The 14509-nt window shown below is 36.6% G+C and overlaps 3 pseudogenes; all 3 read right to left on the reverse strand.

Moving 5' to 3' along the window:
• Positions 1-867: 867 nt before the first annotated feature.
• On the reverse strand, positions 868-2116 carry LOC101158546 (odorant receptor 131-2 pseudogene; annotated as a pseudogene).
• A 3239-nt stretch (positions 2117-5355) lies between these two features.
• On the reverse strand, positions 5356-6436 carry LOC101160256 (odorant receptor 131-2 pseudogene; annotated as a pseudogene).
• A 4072-nt stretch (positions 6437-10508) lies between these two features.
• On the reverse strand, positions 10509-13401 carry LOC101158294 (odorant receptor 131-2 pseudogene; annotated as a pseudogene).
• Positions 13402-14509: the final 1108 nt, after the last annotated feature.

The raw sequence follows: 14509 nt of genomic DNA on the forward strand, positions 1-14509 counted from the left end.
TTTCATCAACTCTAGTTTGTCGGGTCTTTAGTGTAATGATCCAACAAATTAATTGTCAGATCAGTAGTTTAAAGGTTTTCATTCGGTAAACGATCAGAGACTAATTTTTAACCACTCCAGATTGAGGCTTTGGAGTTACAGATGACTGTAAAACTTGAGCATGTAGTTGTTTGATTAATTGTAATGTTTAGATATTTACATTTAATGAAAAAATTATAGTGTCTTAGAAAATACATTAGAAAAGTGTTACAATACAAAACAAATTGTATACATTTTATTTAACCTTGTCTGGGTTTTGACCCACTGGATTTTCTTTCACAAAGATGTATTAATAAAGTGAGTAAAGTAAGCAAAGTAATAATAAACCACATGAGAATTTTATCACATTTTAATTACCTTATATTGTTCTATATAAGTGTTACATAATAATGTAGATATTTTTCAATTATTTTAATTTATTCATTTTTATCATTTTGTTGTTTCGGCACACCAGATGTGGTCATAGCATGATTTTCCTTTCATATAAAGTTTGTTCTATTATTATTATTTTGTATTTTTTTTTTATCCAGTTTACTTTATCAGTTAAGTATACTGGATAAATATACTGGAATTAAGCTGAAGTTAAGGTTTAGCTTCAGTTTAATTCTGCTGTGCCTGCTATCAGTTCTTTTGTTCTCAAAAAAATAATTTCACGAGTTCCACTTCATTCATCTTCTTATCATCAGTGATAGCTTCAGCAAACCACAACAAAGGTATTAAGTCTGTTTTGAAGTGTAATCAAATATTTAATAAAGATTCCATCAGTTGTATTTTTACCAATAAATAACATTTTTAATCAAGGTCTCTCTACACATATGGTCTCAGAAAGAACATGTCAACACATCAGGGAAGTTGTTTTTTCAAGTAACAATGCCATAAAGAAAAATGCAATACATTGGATAATTATTATTTTCTATGCAAGCCACAAAGTGCAAAATACTTCAATGCTTGGAAAAATAATTCATCTCTGAGGCCATAGATGAGTGGACTCAAACATCTAGGGGCAAGAAAAAACATGACGTAATTAAAGTATCTAATGTTAACATACAGCGTAAGACTAACTTTAAGAGCAGCATCTTCTATGAAAACACTCCACAGCTGGATTAAGCTAAGAAGCAGCTGAAAACCATGAAGAACCACAGTTCTGAGTCCTTTCCATGTTGACTTTTTATTCTCTCCTGAAGCAGTTTTGGCCACTTTCATGATCTTAATGTATGAGAAAACAATGATTGTGAACATTATAAAAAAGTACAACTGACTTACTGCTGATCTAAAATGACCCTGCCATGTGAACAATACAAACCTCTCCCCATAACAAATTCCTCTCTGGGTATTAAAGGTAGGAGATGCTGTGGAATAGAAAACTGCAAGATTAATAGTGCAGGGAACAGCACTGATGCTATTAATGATGAGGATGAGCTGCAAAGCGCCATGCGGAGTGCACAGCTCTGCATGTCGCAGGGGCATGCATATGGCCACATAGCGCTCCAGTGTCATTGCAGTGAGGGTGACAGGAGTCACATACGCGTAAACAGACGTAAGAACAAATATGATAAGGCACAACCACATTTGCATGGTAAAACCAAAATAGCTCAATATAAGCGTAACATTTGCCAATATTAAAAACAGACAGTCAGACAACAGAGTCACAGCAAACAAGATGTAACGCATAGATGTATGAAAAACATTCTTCCGGAAAAAAGTTGAGATCAGAAAAAAGTTGATGCTGAGAAAAACGACTATCAACACTTGAACAATAATAACTTCCTTACTAATTAATTTGACAGGAAAATTACCACTGATTACAGAGCTGTTGTTTGCCATAAATATTGCATTCGAGGACTTTATGAAAGGCTGGATGTGATTGACAAACCTGCCGTTTTTCTAAATCAGGACCTAAAATCTTAGCAGGTCTTAGCTATGGCATAATCACACAATAGAACTTGAGAAATAAGCTGTCCCTACGTTCTCTCCTGCTTGTGTGTGACCATTTTATAGCAATGCTGGTGAGCCAAGAGGGACACTGCGCAATCCATTGTCATTATCTAAAGTTGTTTAAGTCCCATTAGCTGGTATGCACTTAGGTATGTGAATTTGTTTTTTGCATTTGACCTATCACCTGGGGGAACGGTGTGCTGCAGACACAGCCGCTCCGGAACCATTTAGGGATTTAAGCCACCAATCACGACCCTCTGTTAGTGTACATTGTCTCCACTGTGTCTGTGGTCCATCCACCTCCCTCCTGGCTCCCAGGGAAGTGATTTGTCCAGTCACACCCGTGTGTAGTTTTTATTTGTATTATACAAATATAAATAATATATTATGTTATGCTTTTGTTCTTCCAAAGTTAAACTTTTGTTATCTATGGCAAAACGGGACGACTGCGTAATCTGCAGCATTATCGTTCATTAACGCATGGGCACATCAGCACAAATATTTAATAACATTTTATAAAGTTTTATTTTTAAAGTACAACAGAAGTTTTTATTTTTTTGAAAGCCAGACCTGGTGGAGGAGAGACAGATGTCAGAAGCGGACATGTCAGAGGCGATGTAAACAGTCAGATTGAGCAATGAATGTTCTATTTTTTGTGTCAACATAATGCAGAGAGGTGCAAAGCAAAAGGACCAGTGAAAATCAGCCTTTACATTTGCTCCTATGACCATACTGAAAGTAAAAAAAATGTGTTTAAAAGATTGTATGAAAATAACCCAAATCAACATTAATTCCACTTTCCTGTGATAGCCTGGCTTTGTGGTAGTGACATCCAATGAGGTGTATCAGATTTACAAACATACAAACAAAAGGCCTTGGTCACATGCACCTGCACAGGGGTTGATCCACAGAGGGTCATAAACAGGAGAGGTTGTATTTTACAGGAGCACTGATGTGTCTTGCAGTTCCCTTGAGGCTCGTGCGGCCACATTTACGGACGTCATGAAAAAAGGAACACACGCTTATCATGCATGTGGTAAGTGTTTCATGAAGGATTTGTGGGGCTACTGTAAGCTATACGCACCTATGATGCACAAGTCATGCTGTGTGATGTATGGTCCCCTCACGCTACACTCTAGTTGTTTGCAAGGTGCATGTACTGGCTTCTTTCTGAATGCAAGCAAATGCAGCATGTGCTGTGTGCAGGTGATACGTGTCTGTAAGATGCTCACACTAACAACACTCTAATTGTCTAATTTCCTCATTTCTAACAATCAGGCTGCACACAAGGAGCAGTACTAACGGGCTCATTTTGCAGTGTGCAGGGTTCGGGGGAAAAATATCAGTATTACATGCCTACTTCTCCCCTACTTCAACTCTACCTTTTTTGAGCGTTGTTTAGAGGTTCGCTATGATCTGTCGCTCACAGCGTGCTTGTTGAAAAAACTGTGCATGACCATTTTCTCTTTATGGGCTGACCGAGCCATCTATAATCTTAAAATTTATTGCAGCCTACCTGTGTCCTCCGTACAGGTTTGCCTGCAGACAGCCTGTCTCCACCCATCATTGCAGCTGGGACTAAAGCCTAATATATTTGCCAACTACTGATTGTGTTTCCTATCTGATATCAGCATTCTCCATACGCATTTCAGGTACATGTTGGGCCGAAAAAGAATGTAAAATGTATAGTGGTTCAGTATGCCCCCAAAAACACCAAGGTGGATGCTACAAAAAAGACTCCTTATCTTTTTTTGGTTTTAGAAGTCTCACTGTCTCAATGCAGATGTGTTGGTCTAGCATTGCTCATCCACTATTGATGACATATTTATGCAGTTTGATTAAATGTTATGAAAATTTTGAGAAATCTTTGAGCTGAGATTTTAGCTACTGAATATTACTCAAGAGGTGAGTCACTTCCTCATTTGCCTCCTTTGACTGCACATCCCTACTTTGTAGGGACAAAGTTGGGTGAAAAAAAATAATGTTTAAGAAATTGGATTGAAAAATACTGAGATCAGACCGAATGCTATTGAACGAACTAATGTGCTACTGACAACAATGGTGTAAAATTGCAGATTATTGACAAGGTTTATAAAGATTTATAAGCAATATTTCCCAACCAAAAAAAAGCCATTTTGAAAGAATGGTTGAGCTTTGCACACAAGAATTTCATGTTTTAATAGCATTTTGGAAATTTTCATTGAAAATTTTACATTTTGGACTCATTTTAGTGGGAACACATAACATTTTACTTATAATTATTGCCGTATGAAGACAAAAAATATCTCTATTTTATTACTGTTTCACATTAATTATGATGATTAGGGAATCTTTTTAGTTTGCACATTAGGCATTCAGGAAAGTGTTAACAGTTTTTGCACAGTCTTTTTTACTTCTCCACAATCCAACCTCACATTTTGTAAATTTACAGAAAATTGTTGCTTGTATGTTTTCTTGTTTGGTTTTGGATAGTGATGTGTAACACAATAGTAGTACTACAGTTATCATGTTCAGGTACATCTAAAAAAAAATGTCAATATTGTAAAAAGTATGTTTGTTTTCATTCATTTCACAAAACAAAACTCCACTTTTTAATAAAATAGTTGCCTAATAGTTGAGATTTAAAAATGTAAGACTTTAGTTTAATTTGTTAGGTTTGGTATCTCTCATCTTCCTGTTAAAACAATCCATGAATATTCTATTAGGTTCTATTTTTGGTACCCTTGCAATCTGCCTCTTTTGGGTAGGCTGTTAATGGAAGTCCTGCATGTGCGGATAACAACTTCTTGGTGAAGAATAACAAATAAACTCAAAAGGAGTGAAGGAAAGAAAAAAAATCTCAACTTAAAACTATCAATGAAAATGCTGGTGAAACTGTTGGTCTCCTGCTGCAAAACTGAAAACAAAGCTTTTCAGTTTACTGAGGGACAAATGACTGAAAAAGAAACAGCCATGGATGATTGAAACTGAAACCAGGTGAAACAATGAGCGATGAGGAATGACGATGTTGATCCTATCTATATGAAGCACCTCAGGGATATTTAACACCCAGAAACGACATTTTAGTATTATGCAGCAAAAACCTGGAATGCACTTCATACTGTTGTTAGGCAGATATCTGTTCTGACAAAGACCTGAGTCAACCAGGACTCACATTGTGTTTTCAGCTCAAACTACAAACAAGAACACTTTAGCCTCACCTTGAGCTTTTCATCCAAAACCTTCCAATTCTCAAAATTGGCAGCACATTTATAAAGATCACTACAACGCTACATTTCCAAAACATTGATTTAGTTATATTACTGTTTCTTAAATATTTCTTGAGGTGAAGTACAATTGCCAAACACAACAAAGCCATAATGTGTATTTTCTCATGATAAATTATATATTTTTCAACAAACCGCGAAGAGCGTGATATTTCAGTGCTTGAAAAAACAATTCATCTCTAAGGCCATAGATAAGAGGGCTCAAGCATCTTGGAGCAAGAAAGAACACAATATAATTAAAGAACCTCAGATTATTGTACACGATCGGATCAACATTATACACTGCAGCTTCTATGAAGGGACACCACAGTTGGATGAGACCAAGTTGCAGCTGGAAACCATGAAGAGTCACAGTTCTGAGACCTTTCCGTGTTGACTTTTTATTCTCTCCTGATGCAGTTTTGGCCACCTTTAGTATCTTGACGTAGGAAATAACAATGATAATAACCATGATTAAGAAGTAAAACTGACTTATGGCTGACCTAAGATGACGCTGCCAGCTGAACAGTATGAACATTTCTGCAGAACATATTGTGCTCTGAGTGAAGTAGGTGGGAGAAACTGCTGCAAAAAAAATAGAGAGAATAACAATGCAGGACACTGCACTGATGCTGTGAATGATGAGAATGAGCTGCAGAGCGCCATGAGGGGTGCACAGCTCTGCATGTCGCAGAGGCATGCAGATGGCCACATAGCGCTCCAGTGTCATAGCTGTGAGAGTAATAGGTGTGACAAATGAGTACACAGATAAAATAATATATATAAAAAGGCACAGCCACATTTGCATTGTACAACCAAAAAAGCTTAAAATCAGCAGAGAATCAGTCAGAATTAAAAACAGACAATCTGATAGCAGAGTCTCAGCAAATAGGATATAACGCATGGTGTTGTAAAAGACGTCCCTCCTGAAAAAAGTTGAGATTAGAAAAAAGTTGATGCTGAGAAAAACTGCTATTGACACCTGAACAATAATAATCCGATCGTTGATTATTTTTACAGGAAAGCCACCACCGCTTGCAGAGCTGTTCAGTGACATTAGATTTTTTTGGGGGTAAACCGTTTAAGTGATTAAAAATGTGTTGTATTTTTAAGAAGAAGCAACAGTTTTTTTTTCCAAAGAATTACTTGAAATTTGAATAATAAAAATGATTAAAACTATCTTTGTCACAAATACACAAAAAAAAAACGATTATAAAAGCATTTACACTCATCACCACTGTCTTTCTCTAGAGCTCATTTGCAGCCATCTGAGAGAAGGTTGTCTGAGACTTTTATAATGGTGACAGTAAGATAGGAGGTGCGCCTTACAGTGAGAAGGCCGGGCCAGGACCTTTCTATGTGGAGTTTGCATGTTCTGCTTGTGCATGCCTGTGTGTGTGTTTTTTTTTTTTTTTTTTTGAGTTTTCTAGCTTCCTCTTACAGCCCGAAAAATATTTATCATGGATTAATTTATGATTAATGAAATTGCTCATAAGTTTGCATGTCAGTTTGTGAACTTGTAACACACTGGTGACCTTCGCCTGAAGCTACAGACATACCGGGTATGTAACTCACGTTCAAGAATGATTAATATTTAAACGCTTGTCACTTCTGTGAATTAAAACAGACGCCATCTATACGTCTGTATCAAATCTGACTCTGACAATGGTCAAAGCTTGACCTGGTTTAACTTGTAACATGGGTTACGCACACTTTGTACGTAGAGCCTAAAAATGGTTGTAAAATATTGTTTTGTCACGGATGGACGCAAGAGTTTAAAATACCGGTAATTAAATTATACTTTACACTGGAAGTAGCAAGCCTATCAAACAGAGTGTTGTCATTGTAACTGTTATGTACATTTACACACTCCATCTTCTTCATTATGATAAAGAGGTTAATATTTTTATTATTTTAACCCTTGTGCTGTCCTAGGCACTTTGCTATTGGGAGTTGGGTCAACTAGACCCACTAGACAGTGCGCTGCACCTTTTTTTTCAATAATTTGTGATTTTCACTGGTGTCCATGGATTACACGATATCTTTCCACCTTTATCCACCTTTGTCATGGTAGGACTAACACGTCAATGCAAGGATGGGGTCATCTAATATAGCACAAGAGTTAAAGTCCCGTTCCAATTAATTTTCTATTTAACCTCTGGGAATGTAAAAGCATTCCCAGAGGTCTTTTAACTATGATCACGTCCTTTTTAGGCTAAATATAAAAACCTGTTGTTTTCTAGGACCTAGTTTCTGCAGAGAGGCAGAAACTAGGTTTAAGTTGTGGGCGGGGCTGCTGGCGAGGAGCCTACCATCATTTCCCATCATCCCTTTATCTACACACTCTCCAACTAGCTTACAGCCCCTCACAAACCCAAGCTAACATTAGCAGCAGTCCAACAAAATCACTGCATTGACTCCCTGTGCTTTCACGATTGATTTTATGATTCTTTTAACGGCTCATTAATGTATTGATGGTCTTGGCCCTTCTCAATTAATTAATCTTCTTTTAAAATTTGAACCCACGCGGAACCTGATGTCCTTCGGTGCTCGATACAAAGTTGTGCCAAAGGTGAGGACCAAAACTTCTAATGAGGCTTTGTTCTGCCATTATGGTCCTCACCTGTGGAACAGCCTGCCGGAGAGCCTTAAGGGCGCCAAGACCCACCTTTTAAACGCCGCTTTGGGCAGATTGGGGTCTAAGTGTGAGTTTTTGTCCATGGGTTTTATTGTCTAGCTGTTTTATTCTGTTTTAACTAGTGATTTAAACTGTTATGTTTATTTTTTTTCTGCACCATGAGTTAGAGTTTGGTAGAGGATGATGACCAACCCCCTTGTGCGGCAAATTGATAATGTTCCAATATGTAAGACAGTGTTCACGGCACTTGAGCTCCTCTCTTGTGATGTGGGACTTTGCTGGGTGTTTCATGTTTTTGATGTGAAAATTAAAACACCAATCGGATGAAACTTTGGAAAACAGTATCAATTTCAGATGTATAAATACAATTAAAGAAAGAAATACAAATTTAAGTTAGATCAATTTAAATTGTGTTGGGTAGTCATACAAATTAAAGTTGAATAAACTTAATTTAATTAGGTGTGACCAATTGAAGTGATTCAATTAAGTTGGATCAACTTTTTTCTCTTTAGAGTGTGCAACAATATTAATTTAAAGTTGGGTCCAACTGCAGTATTTAAATTGAATCAACTTAAATTTATTAATTTGAACCTAAATACATTAATTTGACCCAACCTAAATACATTAAGTTGACCCAACCTAAATACATTAAGTAGGACCAATATGATTCATTTTTGTTCAAGTAACGCTATCTAATCATGTGGAAATCCTTTACATAATTTTTTTATGTTCATTCAAAGTGAACGTTTTTAGTGTGTATTTTCTCAAGATAAATTTTATATTTTTCACCAAACCATGAAGAGCGTAATATTTCAGTGCTTGAAAAACCAACTCTTCTCTAAGCCCATAGATAAGAGGGCTCAAGCATATTGGAGCAAGAAAGAACATTATATAATTAAAAGACCTCACATTCTTGTACACGGTCGGATCAACATTAACCACTGCAGCTTCTATAAAGGGACTCCACAGCTGGATGAGACAGAGCAACAGCTGGAAACCATGAAGAGTCACAGTTCTGAGACCTTTCCATGTTGACTTTTTATTCACTCCTGATACAGTTCTGGCCACCTTTAGTATCTTGACGTAGGAAATAACAATGACTATAGCCATGATTACGAAGTAAAACTGACTTATGGCTGACCTAAAATGACCCTACAATGCAAAAATACATGTCATTGTACAGAGTAGCATGGTTAGAAACATTTTAATTTCCTCTTTCTTTTTGCTTATGTTAATCATTCTTCAGTTAAGAAAGCCACATTTAGTCAAGTTTTCCCTTTTTTGTATGAAATAAAATAATTGGCCTTTAATCTGAGGAAATTAGTTTTTATAGAGGGCTCCATTGAGTTTTGATTAATTGGAATTAAAAACAATTCACGAATAATCCAAAATGGTTAAAAATTCTGTGATGAAAAACGATTTTTACAAAGAAATATAGAACATTTATCATCAAGAAAGTCATTTATTTAAATCATGGCAATGGATTTTGCAACAGGGTTGAAAAGTAAGTAAATTCAAGCCATGTTTAGTTCTCTACACCAGTTACTGCATTAACCAGTTTTTATTATACTGTTTTACTCGTACACAACAAGCAAGGCATTTCAACGCTCTTCACAAAGTGTGAGCTGTCACAATACAGAAACAAAACAAGCAAACATAGTTACTGGTAAGAAAGGTGTAATAAATATAAAAGTATAAGTAAGAAACTCATTTAAGTATGCAGGAATTACATAAAAAGACACTTTTTTAGTTTTTTTTTTTCAAATACACAATGAAAATAAGGACAAGAGTTTGAAATTGACAGATAAACAAAACAATGAGCTTGATAAGGAGTGGGTAGAAGAAAAATCCTGTATGATACCACCCCTTTTTACAACACCTTATGTTGTGCATATTTCTGTTTATGTGTTTTTTTCCTTCAAAACATTCACATTACCTTCTGTATAGCACCTACACAGAAGAAGAACGTTTTTTAATCATCTCTAACCTTGTAAAGTTCCATTAGTGACATCTTGAAGGTTTTTTTTAATACATGTAAACTTTTGCTTTGTTTTAAACCTTCATCCAATCCATTTTATAAATCCACACCATAAAGTGATGAGAACATTTTCTTTTTGCTTTTTGAAATCAGCTTTCTTCACTTTTATTCCCCATCTCTGTCCTTAAATTTGTTGTATATTTGCTATAATTAAGTTGTAAGTTATTTCTGGCTTTGAACATAATGAGTGCTGTTTTATGTCTAACTAGTTCCCATAATTTCAATAAACCCGACTTTAAAAACAGTGGCTTTGTACGTATCCCATAATCCACACCATTAACAAATCGAATTGTTTTTTTTTGTGAGGTGTACAAAGACTGTAAATTTTTTTGTACATTTTCCACAAAATTCCACACTGTATTGTTTGGTAGTATTAGCGATAAATATATTAGTACGCGCTTTGTGAGTCAGTGTAGGATGCGTTTTCCCCAACACGGTTATCTCTTTATTAAGTTTAGCTTTGACCTGCTTTATTTGTGGCTCCCAGCTTATTTTGTCGTCCATAATTACTCCAAGGAACTCAATTTCAGTCACTCTTTCCAGAACATGATTATCAAAAGAAACTTTTATTTCTAAATCTGCAGCAATATAGCAATTTCCAAAAAACCTGAATTTTGTTTTGTTAACAATGAGTTTACATTTAGAAATATTTTTAAAATGTTGTATTATTACATTTCTTATACATATGACATCATACATGATGTTAAAAAGAAGAGCTCTTTTAAGCTATGAATGCAATACATAAACATTTTCATCAGATACAATGGCTATTATTTTCTATACAGGCGGCAAAGAGCATATGATCTGAGTGCTTGAAAAAACAATTCATCTCTAAGGCCATAAATTAGAGGACTCAAACATCTAGAGGCAATAGAAAATGTTACATAGTTGAAGTACCTAATGTCTCTATGCAAAATCAGATCAATTTTGTAAACTGCATCTTCTATAAAGGGACACCACAGCTGGATAAGACAGAGCAGTAGCTGGAAAGCATGAAGAATCACAGTTCTGAGACCTTTCCATGTTGACTTTTTATTCTCTCCTGATGCAGATTTGGCGGCTTTCATTATCTGAACATAGGAGAAAACAATGACTGAGCACATGATTAAAAAGTAAAACTGGTTCATTGCTGAGCTTAGATGATCCTGCCAGGGAAACAAAATGAACATCTCCCTATAACACAGTCTGTTATTGGTGTACAATTCTGAAGACACTGTGGCAGAGAAAATGGAGAGATTAATGGTGCAGGGAACCGCGCTGATGCTGTGAATGATGAGAATGAGCTGCAGAGCGCCACGCGTGGTGCACAGCTCTGCATGTCGCAAGGGCATGCATATAGCCACATAGCGCTCCAGTGTCATAGCTGTCAGGGTGAGAGGTGTGACAAGAGCGTACACAGACAGAATAGTATACATGATAAAGCACAGCCAGATCTGAATGGTAAAACTGAAATAAGATGACACAAGCAAAGCATTGCTCATTATTAAGAACAGACAGTCAGACAGCAGAGTCACAGCAAATAAGATATAACGCATCGTTGTGTAAAATATATTCTTCCTAAAAAATGTTGAAATCAGAAAAAAGTTAATGCAGAGACAAACTACTATAGCCACCTGAACAATGAGAATACGATTATTTAGTATCCTTACAGGAGACCCACCGCTGATCACAGAGCTGTTGAGTGCCATAAATTCTTCCCCTTTGTCAAATGTTGGAGCACTTAAAGAATATTGGTTTGGTAAAAAAAAAAAACACAATTTTTTTTTTTTGATAATGACTTCATGTCGAAACAGATCTTTGGTCAAGCATCCAAACTGTCAAAAAGCAAAAATCACAAAACCAGGACTCATCAGTCTCTCTCTGTCTCTTGCATGAACATTTTATAGTTTTGACAGCCAGACAGGAGGGACACTGTGCAAGCCTATCATCAGAGTGTTGTCATTGTAACCGTTATGTATTTACACCCTCCAACTTCTTCATTATGATAATGCGGTTTAAAATTAGTTCTCTTGGTTACTTTTCAGTCACTTTTCATTTTGTGTTCAGATTTAATAGATAAGGTTTTTGTACTCACAGCAGGTTAAATTTGTTGTTATCAGAATATCTATCCTTTTTTTTCAAGTAATATTAACCTGAGTGCATTAACGACTAAGAATTTAACTGTTCATCTGTTCATGGCTACATTTTTGTTTGATTTTTGTGTCCCAGCGTTTTTCTTTCTAGAGGTTCTTTTAAGCATGTCAATTCTTTTAAAGTCTGATTCCCATCTTTTTTTTTTTTTTTACTATTATAAAAGCATTCCCAGTGGTCTTTTAACTATGATCATGCCATTTTTAGGCAAAATCAAACAACCTGTTGTTTTCTAGGACCTAGTTTCTGCAGAGCGGCCAGAGTTCATTAGAAGTTTGCCTTTGAGTTGTGAGCGGGGCTGTTGGCCCCGCTCACGGAGTAAGCCTACCTTCATTTCCCATCATCCCTCTGTTTACACAATCTCCAACTAGCTTACAGCTCCTCACAAACCAAAGCTAACATTAGCGGCGGTGTAGGTACCATAGCTGTTCGACCAGGAAATTGACCAGGTGATTGGTGATGACGATACTACCAAAGAAGACTAAACAAACACAGCTCCGACATAAAGCGAGACAATCTTCAAAATGTGCCTTTATTATTGTTATGATTATAGTGAATGCATGTTCGCTTACAGGTTTTTTAATCTGTGCGCCCAGTGCTTTGTTATTGGCAGAACGGTCCCGGAAGTACAACATTTAGCCGTGCTAACAATATTTTCAGCCACGGCTGAACTTAAACTAGAATAACAAGCGGATTGTGGCAACATGTCTTCATAAAAATTTCAAAGAATATTGTCAGACACAATTTATGAGGGAAAGTAACTTTAGGTTACAAAAGGGAACGTAAAATGAAAATTTGTAGAGCCCAAGCAGATCTCAACGCTACTTAGTTTGTCCAAGTGGGATTACCGTCGAAAGGACCCCGAAAGGATGTTCCAGGCCGAACGGTTATGGTACCTACACCGGTCCAACAAAATCGCTGCATTGACTCCCTGCGCTTTCAAGATTGAATTTATGATTCTTTTACTGGCTTATAAATGTATTAATGGTCTTGGCCCTTCTTATGTGATCTTTTTTTAAAGTTTGAGCCCTCGTGGAACCTAAGGTCCTCCGGCGCTGGACACATAGTTGTCCCAAAGAAGAGGACCAGAAATTTCTGGTGAGGCTTCATTCTGCCATTATGATCCTCACCTGTGGAACAGCCTCTGCTGAAGAGACTCAGGGCCGCAGAGACTGTAGAGGCTAATGAAAAGAGGCTCAAGTCCCACCTTACAAATTTTACTTTTAGATGATCTTATCTGTTAATTTATTCTATTAGTTTTAATACATATTATTTTATGCATTTACGCTTATTTCCATTTGATGTTTATACATGCATCTTATGTGTTTAATTTTAACATCTGACGATGATTTAAACACCAGTGTTTGGGATCTTTTTCATACTTTCATACTTGGCCATGTGATGGGGGAACTAAGGACTGGGTGGACATTGCTAGTACTTTCCTTAAATGGTTTAAACCCTGTCTTGAAAATAGGATATCATTTTTCAAAATTATAACTAGATCTGAGACCAAATGACCTTGACCTGTGGGGTTCCCTAGGGGTCCATCCCCCTTTTTTTTTTTATCAATGCAGACCTCTTAAGCCAGTAAAAATGAAGTCATTATGTGTTCTACCACAATAATAATACTCAGATTTACATTTCACTCACAGCAGATGAATATGGCCGGGAGGACTCACTCTATTACTCCAACCAGAGTACTTGCTGTCGAAATGTGAAATTATCATCAGCCCAGAATCGGGGACAAACATGGCAAAGAAATGCTTCAGTTGTTTGTAATTCAAAACTGGAACAGTCTTCATATCTTCCTTCCACCCTGATAATGTGCAAGCCCAGACCAAAAGCTATTCCCTTTAGCTTAGTGTATGACAGCTCAATGTCTATACCTGAACTACTTTCTTTTAGTCTCTATTGAAGCGTCTATTTGTAATTTATGACTTTACCGTTTCAAATGTGATTTATTTTACTAATTGCATTTTTTTGTCTAAACTGTGATTTTTGTTCATGTGCTTTTAATTTGTGTCTTTCACCTCTCCTCTAGTATTGATCATTTATTTATCATTTACTTCTCCATGCCTCTGTTTGGTGCAGTACGATTCATGTGTTGTCCCTTTTTCCCACTCCCCTCCAGGGGAGCAGGAGCGATTCCAGATTCTAGTTGGCTCGTCTGTCCTCCTGTACTTGGCCGTGAACCTCGCCTGCGGCTTGTTTCGCGTTCCCTGCCGTCCTCCAGTTCCAGCTGGATGAAGCCTACCTTCTACACTATTCAAACATGTAGTTGTAGAGTTAGATAATCAAATTCTTCTTTAACAGTCCTGGTACATCGCCTAGGGGAAGAACCCTTCTTCATGTGGACATCTCTGAGGTTTCTTCCTTTTTTTTTCCGGAATCCACTTTTTTTTAGGAGTTTCCCCTTGCTGAGATGGAGGGTCTAAGGGCAGGGATGTCCAGTTTAGTTTAGTCTGTTTAGTTTAATTTAGTTTA

This window comes from Oryzias latipes, chromosome 13 (assembly GCF_053564925.1).
Source record: "Oryzias latipes strain Hd-rR chromosome 13, Olatipes_Hd-rR_3.1".
Classification (NCBI taxonomy): domain Eukaryota; kingdom Metazoa; phylum Chordata; class Actinopteri; order Beloniformes; family Adrianichthyidae; genus Oryzias; species Oryzias latipes.